The sequence below is a fragment of the Hemiscyllium ocellatum genome, chromosome 21 (genome assembly GCF_020745735.1).
Source record: "Hemiscyllium ocellatum isolate sHemOce1 chromosome 21, sHemOce1.pat.X.cur, whole genome shotgun sequence".
Classification (NCBI taxonomy): domain Eukaryota; kingdom Metazoa; phylum Chordata; class Chondrichthyes; order Orectolobiformes; family Hemiscylliidae; genus Hemiscyllium; species Hemiscyllium ocellatum.
In genome coordinates, this window is record NC_083421.1 from 65721858 (window position 1) to 65740458 (window position 18601).

Genomic DNA, 18601 nt, shown 5'->3' on the forward strand with positions numbered 1-18601 from the left:
GATGGTTTAAATCTGTTCAGAAACCCAGCATTCAAATGAAGGGACTTGTTTGTCAAACTCAGAATTCTCAGGAACAGGATGACATGCATATAGTGTAGCACAACATTGCAGAACAAGAGGACATCAATGGCATAACAACAGGTGTGGGACAGACCATACACGCTCATACAGTATATATAAACTCTGTGAGTGAATACTGTCACTGGGTCAGTACGAGCACAGTGCTACACCGTCACTGGGTCAGTACGGGCACGGGGCTACACCGTCACTGGGTCAGTACGGGCACGGGGCTACACCGTCACTGGGACAGTACGGGCACGGGGCTACACCGTCACTGGGACAGTACGGGCACGGGGCTACACCGTCACTGGGACAGTACGGGCACGGGGCTACACCGTCACTGGGTCAGTACGGGCACGGGGCTACACCGTCACTGGGTCAGTACAGGCACGGGGCTACACCGTCACTGGGTCAGTATGGGCACGGGGCTACACCGTCAGTGGGACAGTACGGGCACGGGGCTACACCGTCACTGGGACAGTACGGGCACGGGGCTACACCGTCACTGGGTCAGTACAGGCACGGGGCTACACCGTCACTGGGACAATACAGGCACGGGACTACACTGATATTTTTGAACCGCATTTTCAGCTGCAGGGAGGTTTTCACTGTAGCCTTTATCAATAACATTACAACAGGCGATCTCTACATGTCTCTGTGGGTGTTTGCTATGTGCATTATTGGCATTTGATACATGGAAATTTTAACTTTACTTCATAAATACAGTTATTATGGAGGATATTATTCATGGCTGAGATTGCTTGATTTCTGGTCTGAGGGGGAATCAGTGGCTAAAAGAGTCAGGTTGAGAGTGGATCTGATGCTGAAACTCAGCCTTAAACTTTCTGAAACACTCTCTAGCCTTGCTGTTTGAATGGCTTCCTCCTGCTATTTATCTATTTCATATTTAAATGGCTGATTTACAGCAACCTCATTGAAGAGCAGGAAGTCAATGCAATCACAAACCAGGCAAATGAAAGGCCATGTTGACCGACCAGCAGCAGTTACCATCTCCCTCACACAAAGTCAAGAGTGTGGTGCTGGAAACACACAAGTCAGGCAGCATCCGAGGAGCAGGTTCCTGATGAAGGGCTTTCGCCTGCTCCTTGGGTACTGCCTGACCTGCTGTGCTTTTCCAACACCTCACTCTCGACTCTGATCTCCAGCATCTGCAGTCCTCACTTTCTCCCCTCACACAAAGACCTGTTCTCCTGATACAGCCCCCTAAGTCCACCTGGCTACACGGTTGCACCCCCACCCCAACACACACAGAAGTGCTCACGTTCATGAAACTATGTAGGGGGAAACAGGATGATTATCAACAACATTCAATCACTGATCTCACAATACCCTCTAACTTGGTTACAGCTGCCCAATGCTCTCCCAGTTCAGACTCTCCCAGTAACCCATTTTGTTCCCATTTGATGCTCTAGATGCCTATGACGAAGCAACAATAACGGGTGAATCTTTCTGCACAATAAGAAAACTGAAATTTACTTTTGTCTCCAATTTCATATGTCAGACAGGCATTAGATTCCACACATTGCAGCCTGGGCCAGAATATCCGACGGAATTTTTCTGCCTATTTTGAAGTGTTCAATGTGCCACAAAACAATCCGTTTGAGGAGATTACAGTAACCTCCAGCAGAGAGGCTGGGAATATCAGATTGCAGAGCTCCAGACAGGCTCCCTAACCGCCAACGATACCAGCTATCAGCAAGGAAACAAGAGAGCAAGTGTTGACATAAACTTGGCAGTGCCGGCAGCACAGGACCACCGGGAATAAGGGTGGGGGGGTTAGGTGAGGGGAGGTGGGGAAACATGTCCAACAAAACTGTCAAATCAACTGACTGTGCCGGAATACTACTGCCCCGCCAGCCCTCAGAAAGCTGCCACTGAGTTTCAAGTGAGAAAGCCCAACCCAGCCTAATCCTTCCCAGTATAAAGCAAGACGACAAGAGGAGCTTTGTAAAACCTGCCGTCCTCTGCTCTGCACATCCACAGCTGACAGGTGACATGAAGATTAAAGTCTTGAGGGAAGCCAACAATTCAGGTTCTGATGAGTTCGATAGATTCTCGACAAGCCTAAAGGCATCTCCTCAAATCCTGCATTATCCAAGTAATCTTCAAGCCCATCTGGGAGTGGTGATGAAAACTGCAAAACTAACATTTAATAACTGGCTCAGTGCCTCGAGATCAGACCAGATGCCAATAAACATTGAAGTAGCAAATGTGGTGGGATAGGAAACAGACACAGAGGTGGTCATCCTCAGTATGTCTGTCAGTGTGGAGCAGTTCCAGGGTAAGGCGGCTGCATTTTATTTCAGAAGGTTAGTGTTTACTGCCTTCCTCTCCAGCTCAATCACAGAGCTTGCTGAAGGGAATGTTTTGAATCTAAGTACAGACTTCAGATGAAACATTTACATTTTGTTCTGAAATTAGCTGTAACTACAGACTCCACAAACAACAATGCATTCTGTCCTCAATATCAGGAACCAGTTATGATGGCATCCAATAAGTTTCCAAGCTATTGAACTTTATGAAGCATCACAACCAAGCTCAAAATTGAATCAACAAAAACATCTTGTGCTTACAATAACATCTTTAACATCCAGCAGCTTCATACCCCTGGTTCCCCTCAGAATTGTTCTCAGATACAAACTGATGCTGAGCATCTAAACAGAGGCAGAGGGGGTTGAATGAATAATTCTAAAGTTCAGGCTCTCAGCAGCTGAAGTCACAGCTTCAAGAGTGCAGTGACTAAACTGGGTACAGTATTCTCAACAGGTCAGAATTGGAGAAGCACAGAAAATGGGGAATCTTCTAGAGCTGCATGAGGCTATGCAGATAGGGAGGGGTGAGCTCATGAAGTAACCATGAAAACCAGGAACACAATTTCATATTTATTGCTACAAGAGAAAAAAAAATTAACAATTGTCCCTTGATGTTGAAAGGCATTATCCTCATTGTATTCTCCACTATCAATACACCAAGTTATTACTGACAAAAATTGAACTCATTCAACCATAAATACTACATGCAGAGGTTGGGAGAGTCTGTCGTGGGTAACTCACCTGCTGATTCCCAAAGCCTGTCCACCAGCTACAAGGCACATGTCAAGAGTGTGATGGAGTATTCTCCAGGTGCCTGGATTAGTACAGCTCAAACAATGCTCAACGTTATCCGGGACAAAGCAGCCAACTTGATTGGCACCACTTCCACCACCAATGCTCATTGGCAACTGTGTACCAGCTGCAAGATTTATAGCAGAGATTCACCAAAGCTCCTCAGACAGCACCTTTCAGTTCCACATCCGTATCACCTGAAGAACAGGGACAACAGATACATGGAAACATCACAACCTGCAAGTTCCCCTCCAAACCACTCACCATTCTGACTTAGAATATATATCACTGTTGTTTCACTGGCACTGGGGCAAGAACTGCGATGAACGTCCAGCACATGACCTGCAGTACTTAAAGGAGGCAGATTGACACCATCTTCTCCCACCCAATGACACTCACATCCCCTGAATTAATACATTTTAAATATGTATTACCTGCCCTCATACTGCAATCCCCTCCAACTTGTCAACTCACTGAAAACACCTACATTTCTCCAAATCTAGCTCCATCTCAACCTCTGGTTTTAATTATCTACCATCTGGTGTTCACACCAGGAAGTACCTTGGGGCATTTCACATCATGAAAGGTGCTCGATACATTCTAGGTGTTATAAGTATGCTTAAGGCAAAAGCTTCACAAGTTAAACTTTTGATCAAGGCTGCCCTTGGATCAGGTACTCTGGTAAAATGGAACTTCTCAGCCCGTGAGGGGAACAGCCAACATCAGAGCACAGTGGCTGCCCTGGCAGTGTGTGGAAGCTCTGCCTGGAATCCTGTCCCTTGTTTACTGCCTGAAGTGTGAACAGGATAACTTCAACACAATTAGTAGAGACGTCAAAAACCTGCATCGGATGCTCTATGGACCCTGCTTAATTAGATAATTACATTTGTAACAATATTTTTAATGCAAAACTTCATGATCAGAAAGTTCAATGTGGAACGAATCAGAATAACCACAGATCATTTGAATAAATGTGGCCTGTCATTTCAATTGCAGTCTGGCAGCTATGCAAAGTTTCGTCAACTGCCAGAGGAGATGAGGGAAAGAGGGTGTGGCAGGGTAGGCGAGGGGGAGGGTAGGACAGGAGAAAAGCAAGGGAACAAGAGAAGGGGTGATGGAGAGAGGGGGAGGGGAGAGGATGGTGAGAGAAGGGAAGGGAGGGGAATGAAGGTTGCAGATTGAGACATGAAGGTAACAGCCTTCCAACTCGGAGCTGGGCTCTGGCAGACTGACTGCTTACCCAGCTCTCCGGGTTTCGGCTGCGTACTCTCCTGTCAAGCTTCACCGTAAGCCAAATACAGATTCTGAACAAGGCTTGTTTCACTGCAATATCCCATAACCGTCGAGCAGAGGAGAGCCTGAACTCACCCCTCGCACATATTAACACCACCCCCACCCCGGTTTATTCAGTCCCTGGTGCCAGGTCAAGAGTTCACAGCTCTCCAGTTCAGCTCAAGACTCTCGACCTCCCAGCCTCGTTAGAAAGGAACCACTGCTCATCTTGAACACTGTCGGTCAGAAGGGCTCTTATTCCTGAAGCTCTTTTCACAAACATGCCGTGTCCCAAAGCACATCACCATCAATCATGTTAGTGCTTTAAAGTGTTGTCATTATTGTACCATAGAAAACACCACAAATAAGGTGTGCGCAAGACCCCAACAAAGTATTCAACAAGCCAATTATAATTTGCTCTTTTGGTTAAGAAATAATTACCAATCAGGTCACCAGGGAGACACCACAGCTGCTCGTCCTCTCCCATCAAAAGATGGCGTGTTTCAAATGGCAGAACTCTCCCTCAGCGCTGACCCTCCGACAACACGGCACTCCCTCAGCGCTGACCCTCCGACAACACGGTACTCCCTCAGCGCTGACCCTCCGACAACACGGCACTCCCTCAGCGCTGACCCTCCGACAGTGTCCACTTCCTCAGTGCTGACCCTCTGACAGTGCAGTGCTCCCTCAGCACTGAGTCTCCAACAATGCAACACTCCCTCAGACAGGGCAAAATACCATAAGACATAACAGGAGAAGTAGGCCATTCAGTCCATTGAGTCTGTACTGCCATTAAAATACGATTATGGTTGATCTGATTGTCTTCAACTCCACATTCCTGCATTTTCCCCATAACCTTCAACATCCTGATTAGAAGTAGATCTATCACAAGACAATGTGAATGACCCAGCTTCTACAGTCCTCTGTGTATGCAATCACATAGCTTCACTTCCCTCAGGGAACTGCATAACATCCTAAACGGCCTCCCAAAGATGGGCAACCTTTGGCTTTCATCTTGTGGGTCAGTCCAGAACTATTGATTTATTTATTTATCATCACATGTATCGAAGTCCAGCAAAAAGTTTTGTTTACGAGCTGATAACAAACAAGGATGCACAGATCAAACAAACAATTTAGACAGAGGAATACAGGTCCCATTGCATAGGGCGTACAAGAGAGAGAAACGTTTGCAAGATCAGCATTATGAGTCTATTCAATCGTCTAATAACAGCTGGGAAGAAGCTGTCTCTCTCCCTGCTGGTACATCTGTTCTAGATTCTGTACCTTCTGCTTTACAGAGGAGATTGTAGGAGATCATTACTAGGCTGCGAAGGGTCTTTGATGATGTTGGCAGCCTTTCCATGGAAGTGAGCCATGTAAACGGAGTCCACAGATGGGAGGTTTGCTTCCCTGATGGTCTGGGCTGTGCACACCACTCTCTGTAGCTTCCTATGATCCTGGACAAAGCAGTTCATGTACCAGGCCATTATGCACTGGACAGCATGCTTTCAATTCCTGATGAAGGGCTCTTGCCCGAAATGTTGATTTTCCTGCTCCTCGGATGCTGCCTGACCTACTGTGCTTTTCCAGCACCATATTCTCAACTCTAATTTCCAGCATCTGCAGTCCTCACTTTCTCCTAGTACGCTTTCATTGGTGCACCTGCAGAAGCTGGTGAGGGTCCTTATGGATGTGCCAAATTCCCTAAGCTGCCTGAGGAAGAAGAGGCACTCTTGACCATTGTAACTACATGGGAAGACCAGCACAGACTGTCGGTTATGATCTCTTTGAGGAAGTTGACCACCTTCACCATCTCAACCTCAGTGCTGTTGATGTAGCTGGGGGCGTGTTCGCCTCCTTTCTAACTAAAGGTCAGTGATCAGTTCTTTAGTGTTTCCAACATTGAGAGAGTGGTTGTTCTCAATGCATCACGTCACCCTCTATCTCCCTTCTGTGTTTTAACTAGTCATTGTCAGATATCCATCCTACCACAGTTGCATCATCAGCAGATTTATCGATACCATTTGTTCAGAATTTGGCAACACAGTCTTGGTTATAGCAGGGGGCTGAGGACGTATCCTTGGGGGACTCCAGTGTTGAGTGTTATCATGCAGGGCATGCTGTTGTCTATCTTCACTGATTGCAGTCTGTGGCTCAGGGTCCAGTTTGAGGACAGAGCCAAGTCCAAGGTTACAGAGTTTTGAGATCAGTCTGGAGGGGATAAACTAGGACACACTTTTATAATTAGGAGTGACCCTTTTCAAACAAAAATGAGGTAAGAGATTTTTCTGAGAGGGTTGAGACACTCTGGAACACTTGACTTCAAAGGTGGTGGAAGCAGGACCATCAAATATCGTTGTGGTTCTGCTCGCCGAGCTGGAAGTTTTTGCTGCAAACGTTTCGTTCCCTGGCTAGGGAACATCATCAGTGCTGTTGGAGCCTCGTGTGAAGCGCTGCTTTGATGTTTCTTCCAGTATTTATATTGGTTTGTTCTGTAGAAATACCGGAAGAAACATCAAAGCAGCGCTTCACACGAGGCTCCAACAGCACTGATGATGTTCCCTAGCCAGGGAACGAAACGTTTGCAGCAAAAACTTCCAGCTCGGCGAGCAGAACCACAACAACGGATACCCGAGCTACAAATCTTCAATCAGATTTTAAACCATCAAATATCTTTAAGGCCATTATAGGGAGATTCTTACAAAGTAGAAGAACCAAAGATTAATCAGGGTGAAATGCGAATGGCAATTTAAAGCAGACAGACCAATACAATCTTATTGAATTATCTTATTACAGAGCAGGTTTGAGGGGCCAATGGTCCTATCCTGCTCCTACTGTGAATGTCCTGACTAAGTCTGTCTGTCATGTGACCCCAGTCTGGCACTGATGTGACTGACTCTAACTGCCTTCAGAACTGACTGAGCAAGCCAGTAGAGTCTGGTCATTTTTAATTATTCACATGATTGGATTAGGCCAGAGTTTCTTGCCTCTCCCTAACTGAACAAGGTGGCAGTATGAAGCTGTTTTCTTGAACCACTGCAGTTCATGTGGTATAGCCAAGCCCATACTCCGGTGGGATTTTGACACAGACAGCATGGAAGGGTGAGAAGGTCCCATGGCAGGATGGTGTGTGATTCCGATAAGATTCGCAGACTGTAGGCTTCCCATACACATTCTGCCCTTGTCTTTCCAGGTGGTGGTGGTTGTGGCTTTGGAAGTTTCTATCTCAGCAGTTATTGATGAGTTATTGAAGTGTATCATGGAAACGTACACGGTGCTGTGACTGCATTTGGGTGGAGAGATTGAATGTTGAAGATGCGAGATGAGGGACCTATCAAGAGGGCTGCTTTGTCCTGGATGGTGTTGAGTACCTTGTCGGAGCTGTACTCTTCCAGGCAAATTGGGAGTCTTCCATCACACTCCTGACTGTGTCTTTTAGATGATGAACAGGCTATGAGGGAACAGGAATGGAGTTACTCACCACAAGACTCCCAGCTTCCAACCTGCTCAGGTAGCCACAGTGCTATTACAGCAATTCCAGTTCAGTTTCTGGTCAATGGTAATCTCCAGGATGTTGTCGGTGGGGGACTCAGTGATGGTACTGCCGCTGAATGTCATGGGGTGATGGTTAGATTCTCTCTTGCTGGAGATGGTCATTGCTTGATACAAGGTAAAAACAAGGGCTGCAGATGCTGGAAACCAGAGCCTAGATTAGAGTGGTGCTGGAAAAGCACAGCAGGTCAGGCAGCATCCAAGACACAGGAAAATCACCATTTCAGGCAAAAGCCCTTCATCAGGAAGGGCTTGATATTTGCTTGGCACTACTATTATTTACCACTTCTTCATTCCTGATGAAGGGCTTTTGCCCGAAATGTCGATTTTCCTGCTCCTCAGATGCTGCCTGACCTGCTGTGCTTTTCCAGCACGAGTCTAGTCTTGAGTCTAATCTCCAGCATCTGCAGGACCCACTTCCGCCTTAATTACCATTTGCAAGCCTGGTCACTGTCCAGGTCTTGCTGAATTTGGACAGAGACTGTTTTAGTATCTAAGAAGTTGCGAATGGTGCTGAACATTGTGCAAACATCCCCATAAAGGAGGAAAGATCATTGAAGATGATATTTCGGGCCTGGGACACTGCCCTGAGGGACTGCTGTTGATAATATTTTGAAGTGGAGCTGACCGACCTTCAACAACCACAACCATCTTCTCCAACCAGCAAAGGGTTTTCCCGGTGGTCCACATTGACTCCAGTTTTGATCCTGTGTGCCACACTCAGTCAAATCTGCCTTGATGTAAAAGGCATTTACTCTCATCTCATCTCTTGGGTTCAACTCCTTTGTCAACATTTGTAGCAAGGCTGTAATGTGGTCAGGAGCTCAGTGGCCCTGGCAGACAGCAGATTGTTGATGACAAAGTACCACTTGGTAGCACAGCTGAGAGACCTTCCACCACATTACTGATAATCGAGAGGAGACTGATATTGGGCAGCAATTGGCCAAGGCATATTTTGCCTGCTCTTCATGGAGGGGGCAAACTTGGGCAATTTCCCACAATGTCAGGTAGATGCTTACGTTCGAACTGTACTAGAACAGATGATCTAGGGGAGTAGTTAGTTCTGGGGTACAAATCTTCAGCACTATTGCAGGAATCGGTGATGCTGGGGACTAATGTTCATCAAAACTGCATTTACACAGCTTTTGCAAGATACACTGCGCAGCGATCAGCATCGGCACACCAATCTTTGCAATGATTTCCCGTTCCAGAAACCACTAGAATACACAGACCTGGGAGGCCCATGCAGCCATAAAGAAAATTAGAGGGAACGCTGCTAGGGATCTCAGGGGAGGCACTTCTGGTTCAAGTTAGGAAAGGCCACAAAGACTGGTTTTAGCATTGATGACCACATTCCAGTGATGACATCTAGTACAAGATAAGCAGAAATTTGCTTTACATGACATTCTACATTCTCCATTGACAGATGCCATCCTTTGCCCAGGCATCTGTCTGAGACCAAACTGAACTATTCACGACCATGGTATCATTGCTGGCCCGAAGATCAGCTAATTCACCAATCAGGAGAAAGTGAGGACTGCAGATGCTGGAGATCGGAGTCAAAGAGTGTGGTTCTGGGAAAGCACAGCCAGTCAGGCAGCACCCGAGGAGCAGGAGAGTCAACGTTTCAGGCAAAAGTCCTTCATCAGGAATTCCTGCTGAAGTCCTCAAACAGATCCTTGTTACGTCCAGATTTGACTTTTCTGAAATGCTCCTGCTGGGATCGCATCCCCTGCCCTTGCTAAGCCCTGCTGACTGTGCCTTAACTCTCCTCAAATCCCCTTCACTCCCCACAGTTAAGGGCCGACTGCATTTTAATATGCCCAAAGGCAGTAGATGGTGTCGTAATCCAGTACTCAATGCTAATGTTCTGGGAACATAGGTTTGAATCCTGTGGCAAACGGTGAGGCTTGAATTCAATTACAGAAAAGCTGATCTAATGGCAACCATGTAACTGCTGTTAATTGTCATAAAAACCCTTCTGATTCACTCCGACCCTTCAGGGAAGGAAACTTGCTGTCCTTACCTGCTCTACATGTAACTCCAGATCCACAGCAATGCGGTTGATTCTTAACTGTCCTCTTGGCAATTAGGGGTGACAACAAAAGCTGGGCCAACCAGAGACACTCGTCCTATGAATAAATAAAAATAAAATCTGCTTATTTTCAATTCGCCCTCTAACTTCCTGCAGCTCTAGCGGCACTCCCCCCTAATTCTGGCCTCTTGCAAAACCCTGTTTTTAATCATATCTTCATAGCTGGCCATGCCTTCAGCTGCCTGGCCCGAGCTCTCCAATTTCCTTCTTAAACCTTCTCGTTTGTTAAAATCAATCTCTTTGACCAAAAGCTAGGTGATCAGCCCCATCTGCAACTTGGCTGGCAAATCAGTTTGCAAACATTCTTGTGCAATGCTGTGGGAGGTTTTACTCTGTCAAACAAGCTATCTAAACACACAATTCTGAGGCTATGTCATAACCTTTTTCGCTGCATTTTAAAAATAAATTTACGAACATATACTGGCCAAGAACGTATGTCCTCTGGAATATTATCCCAGTTCTCTGAATCACAGGGAATAACAAGCACTGCATTACCTCATGGCACTGAGTGCAGTTTCTGGGACAAGAATAACAGCTTCCATCAGGCATCCAGTGAACAGAGATGGTTAGGGAAGTGAAAACACGCCAAACAGGTTATACCACACCATCTGATGCCTTTCACCAATAGACCAAGCTCCTCTCACTGTTCAGCTGCTGCCTCACACACTCACAGCTGAACCTGTGTAGTCTCCAAAATCATATTTAAAAACACCCCATTCTGGAACTTCAGAACATCCATTCCAACTTTATGACAAATATAATTACTATTGTCTCCACATACCGCTTGCTAAAAGCAGATCTAATCAGGTGATAAATTAGGAGGCAGCAATCTTGCTCATAACAACCCTAGCAGCCTTTTACACTGAGACTGCTGAGTGGGCACAATAAGCCTCACATGCTACTTCCTCTCCAACCTCCTCTCATTTATCTCTCCACCCTTCAGGCTCTCTGCCTGTATTCCTGAAGGGCTTTTGCCCAAAACGTTAATTTTACTGCTCCTTGGATACTGCCTGAACTGCTGTGATCTTCCAGCACCACTAACCCACAATAAGTCTCACATTCAGTGTCCACAGGCACTGAGCCACCATGCCGCCCCCAAGTAGGTTCAAGGTGGTGAATGGCTTCCTCTTGTTCCTATGATACTGTCCAAAAGCACAGCACACCCTCTCCCTAGTTGAACTGTAGGCCCCAGTGTCACAGTCTCACCCTTTCTGTTGGCCACCCAGGTGGGTCTGAGCTGTCAGCAATGCAAATGGCCATGGAGGCTGGAACCAGACTGAGTCTCAGCAGCTGTTCCAGCTTCAGGCAGACATTCACCTCATCGATCCAGCAAAGCTCGAAGCCCAGGCCCCAAGAGGTATACCAGCAAGGTCAGAGGCAAACATAGCTCAGACACTCACCCTACAACCACAACCAAACCCCCACCTCACATTCACTTCGTCCACCACAATGATGATGTTACTTGGACCACAAACAAAGCAGAACCCGTGGACGTGATAGATTTGGATCACAAAAGGCTTTGGATAAGGTTCCACACAGGAGGTTAGTAAATACAATTCAAAAACATGCAACTGGGGGCAATGTATGAGCATGGACGGAGAATTTGCTAATAGACAGGAGGTAGAACGCAGGTACGATAATGTCAGTCTGAGGAAAGCAGTTTGTTTCCAGTGGGATGCTTCAAGGAGCGGTGCTACAGCCAGAATTGTTCACAATCTGTGCCAAGTATGTGGATGTGGAAACCAATTGTAAGACTGACACCAAACGAAGTGGCAACATAAGGCATGACAAGGATGTAAAAAGGCATCAAGCAGACTTAGGACAGGCTGAGTGAATGGACCAGAACACAGCTGATGGACTATAATGTGAATTTGTTGGAAAAAAAGGCAAACTCTTTCCTGATAGAAATTTGGAGGATGTGAACTCTCTCTCCCTCACTGCCCTTGAGGACGAAGCAGTGAGGTTTGCAGCTGATTCTTTTGATTGAGGCTGTGTCAATCAACTAAAGGGCATTTCTCTGGGCTGTCAAGCTCTAAGGCTCTGAGATGGAGTTGGAAAGAAATTCCTCCTCTCAGAGGATAGGATGCTGGTGAGGCTGACTCCTTATCCAACTCAGCCTTGAATAATTTGTGATTGACACTGATCCTCACTAGGGTACAGCTCCAACACATACTGATTGTCACTGGGGTACAGTCCCACACACACTGACTCTCACTGGGGTACGGTCCCACACACACTGACTCTCACTGGGGTACAGCTCCCACACATACTGATTCTCACTGGGGTACAGTCCCACACACACTGACTCTCACTGGGGTACAGCTCCCACACACACTGACCCTCACTGGGGTACAGCTCCCACACACACTGACTCTCACTGGGGTACAGCTCCCACACACACTGACTCTCACTGGGGTACAGCTCCCACACACACTGACTCTCACTGGGGTACAGCTCCCACACACACTGACCCTCACTGGGGTACAGCTCCCACACACACACTGACTCCCACTGGGGTACAGCTCCCACACACACAGACTCTCACTGGGGTACAGTCCCACACACACTGACTCTCACTGGGGTACAGCTCCCACACACACTGACCCTCACTGGGGTACAGCTCCCACACACACACTGACTCCCACTGGGGTACAGCTCCCACACACACTGACTCTCACTGGGGTACAGTCCCACACACACTGACTCTCACTGGGGTACAGCTCCCACACACACTGACTCTCACTGGGGTACAGCTCCCACATACACTAACTCTCACTGGGGTACAGCTCCCACACACACTGACCCTCACTGGGGTTCATACTAACCAGCGAGTGCCCCCTCACACTGCCCCTCTCCCAGTGATTGACGGTAGGTGGGACTCTGACTACCCCAGTTTTCGCATTTCTAGGCTATCATCTGCTGAACCAACCGAAAATGAAAAAGACCGTCACAGAATCATACAGAGCAGACAAAAATTATGTCTACATTGTTCAGTGAGGGCAGTTTAAATTAGTCTCATTAGTCTCTGGCTTTTTCCGCTGAAGAGTGGAGTTCAAGTACACGTGTAATTGACACTTCATAGTAGCAACCTTTCAGGTAGTGCTTTTTAGACCTCAGCACTGAGCAAAAACAAGTTCTCACTTCCCTGTGGTTCTTTTGTCAATTACTTGGCATCTCTGACCTATGGTTGCTGATCTGATTTACAGAGGAAACCACTTCTTCAGACTTGTTCTATCGAAACCCCTCAATTTAATTAACTAATAAATCCTTTGCTGACTGCTCCGGCACTGCAGGCAGCAGCCTGGCACAGTGATTGGGTTTCAGCTGGTACAGCCACCCACCGCACAGCGTGAAAGCATGCAGACTACAAGTGAAGGTGCTTCTGGGAGCATGTGCGGCAGGTTCCCCCAGTTATGAATGAATGAAAACAGAGCTGACAGGAGCACGCTCACTTTCAAAAGAGTAGTTTTACAAGGAAATTAAAATAATCTTCAGTTCTTTCTGTAGTTCCTGGATTCAGAACCAAACATTCTGAAGCGATCTCTCTGACATCACTTTCAACCGTTGAGGTGACTCTACAATGAGACACAAGTGAGACGAACTGTGAGTCATATGAAAGGACAGAGTGCAGGAAAGACAAAGAGTTGGTGGGGGATGTGGCGAAGGAGTGTGCATGTGAGAGAGAGTGCGAAAGAGAGAGAGAGTGCGAAAGAGAGAGAGAGAGAGAGAGCCCGCGTGAACATGACAGCAAGCTCAAGAACAGGCACAAGCTAGTCTGAGTGAGCAGGAGAGATTTATTAGTACTAGTAACATTTTCTTAATAATAGTAAGGTTTATTAATTTAAGGACAAGTAAAATAATATTAATAAATAAACCAAAGTAAAATAAAGTTAACAGGAGTAAAATTAAGGCATGGCAGGGCAGCTTAGTCGTGTAGAATGTGTCCCGTTGCAAGTGGAAAGTCGTGAACTCTACTAGTAACCAAGAAAACCTGACATGCAGGAAGTGTAGCTGGCTGCTGCAACTGGAGCTCAGAGGTTTGAAGCTTAAAACAGCAGCTGAAGGCACAATGGCGTATCTGTAAGGCTGCAAACTAGAAGGTTAGCATACTCAGACAGCAGGCTAGGAGAATGCAGGCAGAAAGAATGGAAGACTGCCAGGCAGTACAAGAGAAGCTGGCAGATAGTACAGCAGTCCCATTCACTCGTCAGTTTTCTGGTTTAATATTGGCAAGGGTTTGGAGCCACATTTTGGCACCACAGGCAGCTCTGAAATAGGAGGGGAAGAGAAAGAGATTGATTTGATTTATTGTCATGTGTACCTAAGTACAGTGAAGAGCTTTGTTTGCATGCAGAATACCTATCATGGATGGGAAACTTGTTAGGTTTGAGGAATAGATAGACATTTCTGTGGTTGAAGATGTGTATGTTGTGTCTTTTACACGAGGTTCAAGGATGTCACGGAGCTGCTGGAGATAGGTGAGCGACCAGAGGTCATGGTCTACGATGGTAACAATAACTTGGGTAGAAAGGAGGATGACATCCTAAGAGCAGATTTCAGGAAACTAGAAAAAGACTGAAATGTAGGAACTCCAAAGCAGTAATGTCAGGATTACTTCCAAACCCACATACTGGTGAGCATTGAAACAGGTGAAGTAGCAGGTGAACATGTGGCTGGGAAACTGGTGCAGGAGGAAAGGGGACAGATTTCTAAGGCAGGTAGGACCAGGACAAAATATATGGATTACATTTTAGCAGAACCACATCTAACATCCTCACATGGAGACTCATTAGTGCTGGTACGGAAGGTTTAAACCAGATAAGCAAAGGGAGGTATGAATTTGAAAGAAGTATGGCTAAAAGGCAGTAGAAAAATCGAAATCAAAACCAGAGGGCAGACAAAACACAGCCAAACATCAAATAGGATCAGAGAATAATGAACAGAATAGAGAACAATGTTCAAAATGCAGTGTGCCCGGCACTCTGAAGGTAAGGTTCATAAAAAAGGTTGGTTAATCAAATGCACAAATTGAGATAAATGGATATAAATTAATTGTCATCAGAGAAATATGGTTAAATGGCATTTAGAAGAGAGATAGGCAGAAAGGAAAATGTGGCAGACTTGGGGCGGTATGGTGGCTCAGTGGTTAGCACTGCTGTCTCACAGTGCCAGGGACCCAGGTTCGATTCCTGCCTCAGGCAACTGTCTGTGTGGAGTTTGTACATTCTCCCCGTGTCTGCGTGGGTTTCCTCTGGGTGCTCCGGTTTCCTCCCACAGTCCAAAGATGTGCCGGTTAGGTGAATTGGCCATGCTAAATTGCCTGTAGTGTTAGATGCCTTTGTCAGGGGTAAATGCAAGGGAATGGGTCTGGGTGGGTTGCTCTTCAGAGGGTCAGTGTGGACTTGTTGGGCCAAAGGGCCTGTTTCCACACTGTAGGGAATCTAAAATCTAATTAATTAATAACACTTAACAAGGGACGAGATCTGCTAATTGCTTAAATCTAATAGAATCAAAATTTTAGATCAGTTTGGATAGAGCTAAGGAACAGCAAAGGGCAGCAAACATTAATAGGAGTTGTTGACAGGCCATCAGACTGTAGTAATGTTGGGCAAAGTACAGGGTGAATACTCAGAGAGAATATAAACAGCGTCATTCAATAATAATGGTCAACTGCAGTTTACACTTAAACTCGGTTAACCAAATTAGCACTCCCATTGTGGAGGATGAATTCCTGGAGTGTGCACAAGGTAGATTTCTGGAGCATTATGTTTCGGAGCCAGAAAAGGACCAGGCTTTATGGATTTAGTGTTTTGTAATGACAGCAGGCTAATAAACAAACTTCTCAAAACAAGCCTTTGGCAAATAGTAACTACAACACAGTAGAATATTGCACTAAGTTTTAATTCTGAAACCAAGGTCTGAAATGTGCAGAAATGAAATTCTGAACGTAAAGGGGAACCTTACTACGGCAGATTGGGAAGGTGAAAGATTTGATGGTTGGCAGGCAATGGCCAGTACTTGAAGAAATACTTCACACTCTACAACAGATGTCGATTCCTCTGGGGCACAAACATGCAAAAGCAAAGGTGAATCAACTCTGGTCAGCAATGAGTTATGGATATAATCAAAGAAGTGAATAATGAGAATGCCAGATCAAGAGACAAGGTTGAAGAAACAATTCACAACACAGTAAAGTCCAAAAATCTGATTAAAAAACAAGGAGAATATTAATGCAAGCTAACAAAAGCCAAGGAAAATTATCAAAGCTTCTTTAGGTATATGAAAAGAAAAATTAGCTATGACAGAAGCGGGCCCCTTCAGGTGAGATACAACAGAAATTACTGCGGTGAACACAGAAACAGCAGAGAAACTAAACAGTTATCTTATGTCTATCTTCATGGAGGAAGATACAGAAAATCTCTCAAAAACATTTGGAAACTTAGTGGAGAACATACTTATTCCTTTTAATTCATCAGGTTTATCCGTAGAAAAAGGTAGCACTTCAAAGGTTAACTAGATTAAAGGCTGACAAATTCCCTGGACCCAATGAGCTCCATCCCAGAGTGATCAAAGAGGTGACAACAGAGACTGTGGAAGTATTGGTGGTTATATTCAAAACTATTGATTCTGTAAAGGTTCCTGCAAATTGGAAAGTAGTCACTGTAATCCCACTACAAAAGAACAGGGAGATAGAGGTGTTAGGTTGAGATCAGAAGGGAAATGTTAAAATCTGTTATATAGGATGTGATAATTTATCATTTAGAAAAAATTAGTTAAACTGGACAGAATCAACATGGATTAAAAAAGGGAAATCCTGTTTGACAAACTTGCTAAGAGATTTTTTTAATGTTATTTGTAACAGGCAAAGGCAACCAGCAGATGGGATGTAAGAGAACATTCATAGGTTTTTGATAAGGCTCAAATGGAAAGTTAGTAAATAAATTACAATGCATGGGATTGGGGGAATATACTGGCACCAACTGAGAACTGGATAGTGGGTAGAAAGCAGAGAAACAGATCATTGTCAGGTTGGCAGGCTGATACTAGTGGCTACCCCTGGGGTCAGTGCTATGGCCACAACATCAATGATTTCAACGTGGGTCATTATTGTCATGTTTCCAAAATCATGATGACCCTAAGCTGGCTGGGAATATCAGTGGTAAAGAGGGGGTGAGGAGTCTTTCGGGGAATTTAAACAGGTATGTGAAGGGCAACAAAATGCTAAAGGGAATATAATGTGAATATATGAAGTTACCCACTTTGGTATAAAAAACAGAAAAGGAGAATATTTCTGAAAAGGTGAGAGACTGGGAAGTGCAGATGGAGGGTTGACTTTGCTCACATGTAGGTCCAGTAGGTAACTGAACAGGCAAGTGACATGTTGGGCTTTACCAGAACGAACTTTGAGGTCGAGAGTAAGGACATCTTGCTGCAGGGTATGAAGGCTTCACATTATGTTTTGTGGATAGTATGATCTTCTTATCTAAGGAAGGATATATGTTGCCAGAGAGGGAGGGCAACAAAAGTTCGCCAAATTAATCCCTGGTATTGTCAAATGCAGACAGACTGTGGGAACTGGGCCTGTATTCACTGAAGTTTTAAAGAATGAGAGGTGATTTCAAAACTCTTACAGGGCTTGACAAGGTGGATGTGGATTGAATGTTTCCCCAGTTGGTGAGTCCTGAACCAGGGGACATAGCTTCAGGATAGCAGGCTGGGGTGCAGTTAGGATTGAGCAAAGGAGGAATCTCTTCACTCAGTGCGTGGCAAATCTTTGGAATTTGTTACCCAGAGGGCAGGAATATCACCACTACCTTCACCAGGGCAATTAGAGGGGGGCAATAAATGGCATCTCAGCCAGTGACACCCACGTTGAATCAAGTAATTTTTAAAAATTGAACACATACAAGCTTGAAACCGAAGGCAGGGCACTGACTGAAAGACAGATAAGGTATCTCTAATCGAAGCACAAACTCACAACAGCTGGTCAGTGACTAGCTCCCTTTTTCTACAACTGACAGAAAATGAGGATGCTCACCTCCATTTAAATGCTGGACTGAAGGATTCGAGCAGAGTGGTGGATAATCAGTGTATAAAAGACAGTATAAAAATAGCACAATCACTTGTGTGGTGCAGCTCGGATTATCAGAGGGGATTTCCTGTCTGTGTGGTGGGACAGAGCAGCACTCCCACAGGATGTACCTTTTCTACAGACCCAACCTCAACACTATATACTTTCACCCAAATCAGAGAAAAAGATTCAGCAACGGACAGGAGGCCACAAACCCCCACCCAACACGTGACCATGAGTATTCATCACACAACTCTTTCGAGAGACAAAATGCAACCATGCTCATCTGATAGGTCACACTAGAGCTCAGTCCAGAAAGGATCAGGCTGGCTGAGAACCCAAGGTTGGGGTAAAAATGGGGAGACTAGACTAAGACAATGTGCAGCAAGCATGGACATGAGGATCTAAGCTCAGTAACAAAGTGGC

General features: G+C 45.6%; 1 protein-coding gene across 10 annotated transcripts in view; it reads right to left on the reverse strand.

Moving 5' to 3' along the window:
- The window catches only part of LOC132825972 (retinoic acid receptor RXR-alpha-A), a 94291-nt gene that overhangs the window by 36448 nt on the left and 39242 nt on the right, over positions 1 to 18601 (reverse strand). For 5 of the 10 annotated variants that reach the window (XM_060841666.1, XM_060841668.1, XM_060841675.1 and 2 more), the window contains exon 2: positions 10036 to 10141. The exons of 3 other annotated variants lie outside the window; for them this stretch is intronic. The gene's annotated coding sequence lies outside the window, so the exon portion shown is untranslated. Of the gene's footprint in view, positions 1 to 3134; positions 3383 to 10035; positions 10142 to 18601 lie in introns of all 10 variants that reach the window. 2 more of the 10 variants (XM_060841667.1, XM_060841671.1) reach the window with 2 other exon arrangements.